The sequence below is a fragment of the Nannospalax galili genome, unplaced genomic scaffold (assembly GCF_000622305.1).
Source record: "Nannospalax galili isolate Female #2095 unplaced genomic scaffold, S.galili_v1.0 scaffold1436, whole genome shotgun sequence".
NCBI classification, from domain to species: Eukaryota; Metazoa; Chordata; class Mammalia; order Rodentia; family Spalacidae; genus Nannospalax; species Nannospalax galili.
In genome coordinates this window covers 608628-617854 of record NW_008338997.1, presented here as the reverse complement: position 1 = coordinate 617854, position 9227 = coordinate 608628, and the positions used below count along the sequence as shown (strand labels likewise).

Genomic DNA, 9227 nt, shown 5'->3' with positions numbered 1-9227 from the left:
TCCATAAGCCCAGTTTCAGAGGATCCAACAGCCTCTTCTGTCCTCCTCAGGCATTGCACTACATGGGTGCACTTACGTGCAGGATTAACACTAATATACATAAAATGAAAATAATAAAATATTTTTTTAAGAAAAAGAAAACTTGGGACTAGAGAGATGGCTCAGGGGTCTAGAGCACTGGCTGCTTTTGCAGAGGACCCGGGTTTGGTTTCCATTACCCATATGACAGCTAAGAACCATCCATAACTCCAATTCCGGGGGATCTGATACCCTTTTCTGGCCTCCATGGGCACTGCACACTTGGTATACACTTACATGCAGGTAAAACACTCATACACAGAAAATATAAATGGAGGCAGAGGCATGCAGATTTCTGAGAGTTCCAGGCCAGCCTGGTCTACATATCGAGTTCTCTCAGTTAGTAGAATGCTTGCCTACAAGTGGCCCTGGGTTCTATCACCACATAAACCACATTTGGTGGCTCAAGCCTGTAATCCCAGTATGAAAGGTTTAGGCAAGAGATTCAGGAACTCAAAGTCAAATTCAGCTACATACAAGTTCAAAACTAGTCTGGAATTCATGAGATCTTGTCCTGAAATTAATTAATTATGGGTATGGCGAGATGGCTCAGTGGGTAAACCCTGATAATCTGACTTGGAGCCCTGCGACCCACATGATGGAGGGTGGGGGCAGACTGTTATCAGTTGTCCTCTGACCTCCACATGCACATACACACACACACACATACACATACACACACACAAAAACAAAATAAATGAAAAAATGCATTATAATCCCCCCCACACAAACTCTATTGCCAAGACATCATGAGGACACATACACACATACCGCAGTTCTACGACCTGATATCACCTACACACATCCAAGTCCACAGGCCTCTCAGCTCTCAGTCGGAAAAGTCAAACGAGACACACAATTGGGTAGGGGAGAGAGGTGCCAGGAATGCATCTCACTCCTCACAGTAGCCCATATTGTACTTTTTTAAAAAAATATATTTTATTGCCGGGCATGGTGGCACACACCTTTAACCCCAGCACTTGGGAGGCAGAGGCAGGCAGATCTCTGTGAGTTCAAGGCCAGCCTGGTCTACATAGCAAGTTCCAGGAGGCTACAGGGAGACACTGTCTCAAAAAAAAAAAAAAAAAAAAAAAAAAAAAAAAACTAAAAAAATTTAGTGTTTAACACTGTTAAAGGAAACATTGAATTTAAACTCTTTCATGTCATTTCCTTGCTTTTGACTAAAAGGAGACGACCCCCCCCAAAGTGCCCTTAGTCCCACCTCCCTCCCACCTACTCCTTGCAATGAAAAAAAAAAAAAAGCCACTCAAACAGGCTTGGACATGCGATTTTCCCAGCTCCACATGTGAGTATCTTATACTCAGGTCTCTTAGTAATGTACAGTGCTTCTCTACAGTAAGAAAATACTTCAAACTATTTTCTTCATTTCTCTTTTTTCTTTATGGCTACTTTACATAGACAAATTCAAACCTCAAAATATCTTATTAAAGATGGTGTTGAGATGGCTCAACAAATAAAGGCATTTGCAGCCAAGCCTGATGACCTGAGTTCTTTCCCTGGGGCCCCCCCACCCCCTGGTAGCAGGAGGGAACCAACTCCCCTAAGTTGTCCTCTGACCTCCACAGGAATGTGCCTACATACATATCATAAAGAAATAAATAAACAAACAAATAAATAAATAAATAAAACTAAAAAGTCTTATTAAAGCTGGTAGCAGTGGTACCTTAAGTTCCCTGGGGACTGAGTTCGAGATCAGCCCAGGCATTATAGTAAGAACCCGGCTCAAAGAAAATCTCAGGGCTGGAGAGGTGGCTCAGCAGTTAAGAGCACTGGCTGCTCTTGCAGAGGACCCAGGATAGGTTTCCAGCACCCACTTGGTATTTAACCAACATCTGTAACTCCAGTTCCAGAGGATCCGGCGCCCTCTTCTGGCCTCTGTAGGCACTGCATGAGCATGCTGCACTTAAAAACATGCAGGGGAGGGCCCTTTCTTCCTCTCTGTGCTAGGCCTGACCTCCTTGAGCGCCTTCCCTCCGCTGCCGCCCAGCTCAGGGGATCCAACCACGCCATGGGTTTTGGAGACCTGAAAACCCCCCGCGGCCTCCAGGTGCTCAACGATTACCTGGCGGACAAGAGCTACATCGAGGGGTATGGTGCCATCACAAGCAGATGTGGCAATATTTGAAGCAGTCACTAGGCCGCCTTGCTGACTTGTTGGTATAATCACATCCAGTCATATGAAAAGGACAAAGCCAGCCTGCCAGGAGTGAAAAAACCTCTGGGCAAGTATGACCGTGCCACTGTGGAAGACAGCACGGCAAGTGAAGCTACAGATGCCAAAGATGATGATGACACTGACCTCTTTGGATCCGAGGAGGAGGACAGCGAAGAGGCTCCGAGAAGAACGTCCTGCACAGTAAGAAAGCCAAAAAACCTGCAGTTGTAGCAAAGTCTTCCATCTTGCTAGATGTGAAACCTTGGGATGATGAGACAGGTACAGCAAAACTGGAGGTGTGCCCTCGTCAGAAGCATTCAAGCAGATGGCTTGGTGTGGGGATCTTCTAAATTGGTTCCAGTGGGATATGGAATTAAAAAGCTTCAAATACAATGTGTAGCTGAAGATGATAAAGTTGGAACAGATATGCTGGAGGAGCAGATTACTGCGTTTGAGGACTATGCGTTATCCATGGATGTGGCTGCTTTTAACAAGATCTAAACTCTATCATCGAATTAGTACATTTAAATAAAAGCTTGAAGGAATAAAAAAAAATGCAAGTAAGACACACACAAAATAAAAATAAATAAATCCTAACAACAAAAACAAACATGACGTGGTGGCACATGCCTTTATCCCAGCAGTCGGGAGGCAGAGGCAGGTGGATCTCTATGAGATCAAGGCCAGCCTGGTCTACATAGTGAGTTGCAGGCCAGTTGGGGCTACAGAAGATCCTGACTCAAAACAACAAATATGGGCTGGAGAGACGGTTCAGGGGTTAAGAGCACTTGCTGTTCTTCAGAGAATGGGATTCAGTTCCCAACATTCATATGGCATCTCACAACTGTCTGCATACACGTGGTGTACATACATGCACTTAGGAACACACACATGAACAAAACATCCTGGGCCTTGGGGATGTAGCTCAGATGGTAGGCTTTCCGAGCCTGCAGAAAGCGCGGGCATACAGATCTGCAATAACAATAATAATACTATTAATAATTTACCATGGTATTTCAGGCGAGAAAACTGGGGTGTTAGGTTGGACTCAGAAGCTCCCCAAATCCAGCCATAACGTCCACAGGGTTCTAGCGCTCCCAGATGGCCACACTGCCAGGTCCCCGGGGAGGGCCTGGCCTGGTTCTTCCGCAGGCAGGACCGAGGCTTTTCCTTTTTCCTATTGGTGGTGTCGCCCCGTGATGGTGGCGGTGTCTACCCACCGATTGGTTGTCTCCACTGCCCAGACCCGGAAGCGCTATCGTTCAAGATGGCGGCGCCCAGCCGTCGGAAGCAGTGGGCCTGGGTACGCAGCGGACGTGTGAGTTAAGTGGGTCGCGCGTGGGAGGGCGAGTATGGATCTCTGGGATTCGAGGTGTCCCTTTCCTCGCCTGGCAGAGCGAGAGGGTACCCTCAGAGCGACCCAGCCGCAGTCAGGGCGCTGTGACCTTTTGGGGTGCGGGGTTGGTGACTCGGCGCCTCACTACACTCCGTCTCCCATTTCACAGATGGGATAGCTGACTCAGAGTTAAGGCTCTTGCTCGAGGTCACACAGCAAGTCGGCAGTGAGGCAGGCATCAGAACCCGCGTCTACCTGTTTCTCCAAGAGACCCCGAATCTTGGCAACCGCCCTCAGTGCTGCCATGCGTACACCCAGCTGATTTGGCAATGTTTTGTAGACACTTAGTGCTTATTCATTTTCGGTTGACAGGTGTTAAGCAATTGACTGTAAACCAGGCACTGTCTCGCCTGGTGGAGACAAAGCAAATAGAGAAAGATCCTTTATTACCTGAGACAATCAGACAATTGAACAAATCAGAAAGAAATGGAACTGGTGCTTTTGTAATTTCAGATCCTGATCATTGCAAGCAGAGTTAAGACTAGTGGTCAAGAAACCTATTTTATTTATTTTTATTATATGTATATGTTTTGCCTGCACGTATATAAGCGCACGTATGTTGGGTAGAGGTCAGAAGAGTTTGGCAGAGGTCAGAAGAGGGCCTCCAATCCCCTGGAGCTGAAGTTACAGTTATTCTCCACTCCATGTGGGTGCTGGGAACTGAACCTGGGTCTTCGCAGGAAAAGCCAGGGCTCTTAACTGCTGAGCCAGCTCTCTAGCCTCACACCTGTTTTTTTGTTTGTTTTGTTTTTTAATATTTTATCCACACCTGTTTTTGTTGTTTTTTGAATGTGGTTGTGGTTTCTGAGGTTCTAAGACAGAGCCTATGTTTTCAGGGCCAGTGTTTTACAGAATGAGCCATATTTCCAGCCCACCTAGTTTACTTTGTTAAAAACTTTCTCTCGTTCACCTTCAACCCCAGTACTTGGGAGGCAAAGACAGGTGAATCTCTGTGATATAGAGGCCAGCCTATATAGTGAGTTCCAGGCTGGTTGGGGGTTACAGGGAGACCCCATCTTGAAAAAAAATAAATTTTATCTTGCCAAGGGAGGAACTAACCAGCAGGGCAAAAGGGAAAGAGGGTGTTTAAATATGCAGGGCAGAGATCCTGGATTGGCCTGGCAAAAAAGAGGGGTGGACTGGGAAGTAGTCTCCACGGATGACTTGATGGATTGAATAGGGACATAGTGGGCTCTGAAATAACTCCTACTTTCTGGCTTGAGTAATCCAGAAAGGTACCAGCACTCACATCCAGAAGAGCAAGTTTAAGCAAAGATATTACCAATTGCTATAGCAGGAACTGAGTCCAAGGCTTTGTACCAAAGTTATACTTAAGTATGCAGGCTAGAACTTTAGGGGACGTGAGCACAGCATGGTCACTTCTCAGAGACACCTGTGTTAAAAATGAGGATTCTGATGCAGTTAAGTCTGACTGAGGGTCAACACTGTGCAGGTCTCTGGAACACAATTTGAGAAGCAAAGGTTTAGACTCTTTTCTGCTTGCCAGGCAAGTGTGCTTGCTACACTGAGCTATATCCCCACCCTTTTATGTCGCCACAGATTCCTGACTGACATAGTGGCACTTGTTTGTAAACCAAGGACTCTGGAACAGCAGGGCTACATAGTAATACCCTGGAGAGAGAGAGACAGAGAGAGAGAGAGAGAAAAAGTTTCCCAGGCTGATATAGAACTCCCAATCATCTAGCCTTAGCATCCCGAGTTTTAGGATTATAGGTGTGCAATACCGTGCTTGGTACAATGTCAGACCATCTGCAGTTTCATTTGTTTTGTGGGTCAGCTAGAGGTTTATAAAAATATGTCTCCACCCTGAGTCTGATTCTTTTTTTTGTTTTTGGTCTTTTTGAGACAGGGCCTCTCTGTAGCCACAGCTGTCCTGGATTCACTATGGAGACCAGGCTGGCCTCTGCCTCCCAAGTGTTGGGATCAAAGGTGTGCGGCACCACACCCATTCTACATGACACTAGGACATGTGTCTGCACCTTCATCCATGTAGATATGCAGACTTTTTGATAAGACAGTGTCTTGCTGATTGTCTGAGACACAGGCCTGGGTGATAGGAAGAAAACTTAGAAAGCAAACCAAGGGCTGTGGGGAGGGACTTCACTATCTGATATTTCTGAGATACTGAGCAAATTGACACCTGTGGAGTCAGGTCCCAACACTCCAAGTTGTGAGGACAAGCCTGTGTATCTTAGGAGTAGCTTTGGTTTAAAAGGAGCCAAGATGGGAGATGCTAGAGGAAGGTTTTTATTTTTAAATTATATATATTTATATGTCTTTTTGAGACAAGGTCTCCCTGTAGCCCCAGCTGGCCTGGAACTCATAGAGACCCACCTTCCTCTGCCTCCCAACTGCTGGGATTAAAGGCATGGACCACCACAACCAGCTATTTTAAAATATATATTACTTTTATTTTAGGTATATGAGTGTAATTGCCTGCATGTGTGTAAGTACACCCATGTTGCACAATGCCACGGAGGTCAGAAGAGTGCATCGGATCCCCTGGAACTGGAGTTATTAGTGGTTGTTAGCTGCCATGTGGGTGCTGGGAATCAAACCTGGGTTCTCTGCAAGAACAGCAGGTGCTCTCAACTGCTCAGTCATCTCTACAATATTTTTTAAAAAGGAAGGAAGCCAGGTGTGACGGCACAGGCCTTTAATTCCAACACCCTGGAGGCAGAGGCAGATGGATCTCTGAGTTCAAGGCACGCCTAGTTTACATTGTGAGTTCCAGGCACGCCTAGTTTACATTGTGAGTTCCAGGCACGCCTAGTTTACATTGTGAGTTCCAGACCAGCTGGGACTGCAGGAAAACTCTTAAAAAACCAAAAATAAAAAAAAGGAAGAGGGAAGTAAGTACAGGATGGCTCGGTGGTCAAAGCCTACCAGCCTGAGTTCAATCCCCAGGGCCATATGCCACAGGATAGAAGGACAGAACCAGCTCTTGGAAGTTGTCCTCTGACCTCCATGAGTATTCTGGTATGCTCACCTCACACACACACACACACACACACTTTTTTTTTTTTTTTTTTTTGGGGTCTTTTTGAGACAGGGTCTCCCTGTAGCCCCAGCTGTCCTGAACTCACTATGTAGACCAGGCTGGCCTTGAACTCACAGAGATCCACCTGCCCCTGCCTCCCGAGTGCTGGGATTAAAGGCGTGCACCACCACGCCTGGCTTTAAAAAATATTTTTATTATTTATTTTCCTTTTCTTTGAGACAGGGTCTCCCTGTAGCCCCAGATGGCCTGGAACTATGTAGTCCAGGCTGGCCTTGAACTCACAGAGAGCCTCCTGCCTCTGCCTCCTGAGTGCTGGGATTAAAGGCCTGAGCCACCACATCTGGCCTGTTTTTATTATTTTATTTTATGTGCATGAGTGTAATACCTGCATGCTTGTAAGTGCACCCGTATCATGCAATGCTTGTGGAAGTCAGAAAAGGGCATCACATCCCCTGAAACTGGAGTTACAGACAATTGTTAGCTGCCATGTGGGTGCTGGGAATCAAACCGTGTCCTCTGCAAAAGCAGCTAGTGCTCTTAACCAGTGAGACATTTCTCCAAATCATTATAGATAAATCTTTTAAAACTGAAAATGAAAAAGAACTAAAATGGCCAGGCACGGAGTACTAAGATAAAGATGCTTGTAGCCGAGCTTGGCAAGCTGAGTCCAATTCCTAGGACCCACACGATAGAAGAATTGTCCAGGTTGTCCTCTGCCCTCCACAACCTATGCTGTGGTATGCACTTACACACATGCAAGCAAAACTTAACATACACGTAAAACAAAAATAAATAATAACCAAAAGTTTTTTTATTAGGCCCAATGTGATGGTGCATGCCTTTAATCCCAGCACTCAGGAGGCAGAAGCATGCAGAGCTCTGAGATTGAGGCCAGCCTGGTCTAAATAGTCAGTTCCAGGCCAACCAGCTTATATAGTGAGTGACTTTGTTTAAAAAAAAAAAAAAAAAAAAAAAAAAAAGATAGGCCGGGCATGGTGGTGCATGCCTTTAATCCCAGCACTCAGGAGGCAGAGGCCAGAGTTCAAGGCCAGCCTGGTCTATACAGTGAGTTTGAGGACAGCTGGGGCTACAGGGAGACCCTGAAAAAAAAAAAAAAAAAAAAAAAAAGATGACAGAGGGCCAGTGATATGGCTTAGGGGGTAAAGGGATTTGCTTCTAAGCCTGACATCCTGAGTTCAATCCTCAGAACCCATGTAAAGGTGGGAAGAGAGAACTCAGAAAAGTTGTCCTCTGACCCCCACACCTGAACTGTGAACATATCACGCATACACGCGCACACACACACACACACACATAATCACACATAAAAATTAAGGTGAAGAGTGATCAAAGAAGACATCCGATGTCTACCTCTAGCCTCCACATGCACACACAATAAAATTTAAAAGTATTTATTTATTTAGTCTTTTTGAGACAAGGTCTCCTGGTAGCCCCAGCTGGCCTAGAACTCTGTGAACTCACAGAGAGCTGCCTGCCTCTGCCTCCCGAGTGCTAGAATTAAAGGCACGTGCTGCCACACCCAGCTTATTTTTATCTATATGAGTGTATTTCCTGAGTGCACCCATGTTGGACAATGCTTGTGGAGATCAGAAGAGAGCACTGGATCCCTAGGAATTGGAGTTACAGACAGTTGTTAGTTGCCATGTGGGTGCTGGGAATCAAACATGGGTCCTCTACAAGAGCAGCCAGTGCTCTGAACACAGAACCATCTTTCCAGCCCAATTTTTTTATGTATATGAGTGTTTTACCTGCATGTATGCAAATACACTTGTGTTGTGCAAAGCCCTCAGAGGCCAGAAGAGGGCATCAGATCCCCTGGAACTGGAGTTTACAGATGGTTGTTAGTTACCATGTGAGAGCTAGGAATCAAACCTGGGTCCTCTGGAATAGCCAGTGCTCTTTAACCCCTGAGCCATCTCTCCAGCCACTAATTTTAATTAAAGAATGGCCAGTGAGATGGTGCAGAGGATGAAGGTGCTTGCCGCTAAGCCTGACAACCTGATTTTGATCCCTGGGACCCACAGAGTGGAAACAGGGTCAACTCTCGAAGGGTGTCCTCTGACCTCCATACTTGTGCTGTGGCACACAAATTCCTATAAACACAAGAAATAAATAAGGAAATGTAATAAAATTAAAAACATGGCAGTGTGGCTGGGCATGGTGGCACAGGCCTTTTAGTCCAGCACTCCAGAGGCAGAGGTGGTGGATCTCTGAGATTAAGGCCAGCTTGGTCTACATAATGAGTGCCAGGCCAGCTGAGGCTACAGGGAGACCCAGTCTCAAAAAGACCAAAATAAAATAAAATACAAGCCGGGCATGGTGGCGCACACCTGTAGTCCCAGCACTTAGGAGGCAGAGGCAGGCGGATCTCTGTGAGTTCCAGGACAGCTGGGGCTACAGGGAGAACCTGCTTCAAAAAGACGAAAATAAATAAATAAGTAAATAAATGAATAAATAATAAAATGTCAGTGTGTAGAGACACTGGACAACTAGTGGCTGCCTGGGTGAGGGTGCAATGGAAATGGAGTGACTGT

At 46.0% G+C, this 9227-nt stretch overlaps 2 protein-coding genes and 1 pseudogene across 5 annotated transcripts in view; 2 read left to right on the top strand and 1 right to left on the bottom strand.

The window, feature by feature from the left end:
* The window catches only part of Cnn1 (calponin 1), a 25320-nt gene extending 21980 nt beyond the window's left edge, over positions 1 to 3340 (bottom strand). The window contains exons 1-2 of the mRNA XM_008833603.3: positions 3262 to 3340; positions 2399 to 2448 (exon numbers count right to left, since the gene is read on the bottom strand). The gene's annotated coding sequence lies outside the window, so the exon portion shown is untranslated. The remainder of the gene's footprint in view (positions 1 to 2398; positions 2449 to 3261) is intronic.
* Positions 1663 to 2785, top strand: LOC103734585 (annotated as a pseudogene).
* A 156-nt stretch (positions 3341 to 3496) lies between the features above and the next one.
* The window catches only part of Ecsit (ECSIT signalling integrator), a 13474-nt gene continuing 7743 nt past the window's right edge, over positions 3497 to 9227 (top strand). For 2 of the 4 annotated variants that reach the window (XM_008833602.2, XM_008833600.2), the window contains exon 1: positions 3497 to 3572. The gene's annotated coding sequence lies outside the window, so the exon portion shown is untranslated. The remainder of the gene's footprint in view (positions 3573 to 9227) is intronic. The other 2 variants (XM_029563789.1, XM_008833601.2) reach the window with 2 other exon arrangements.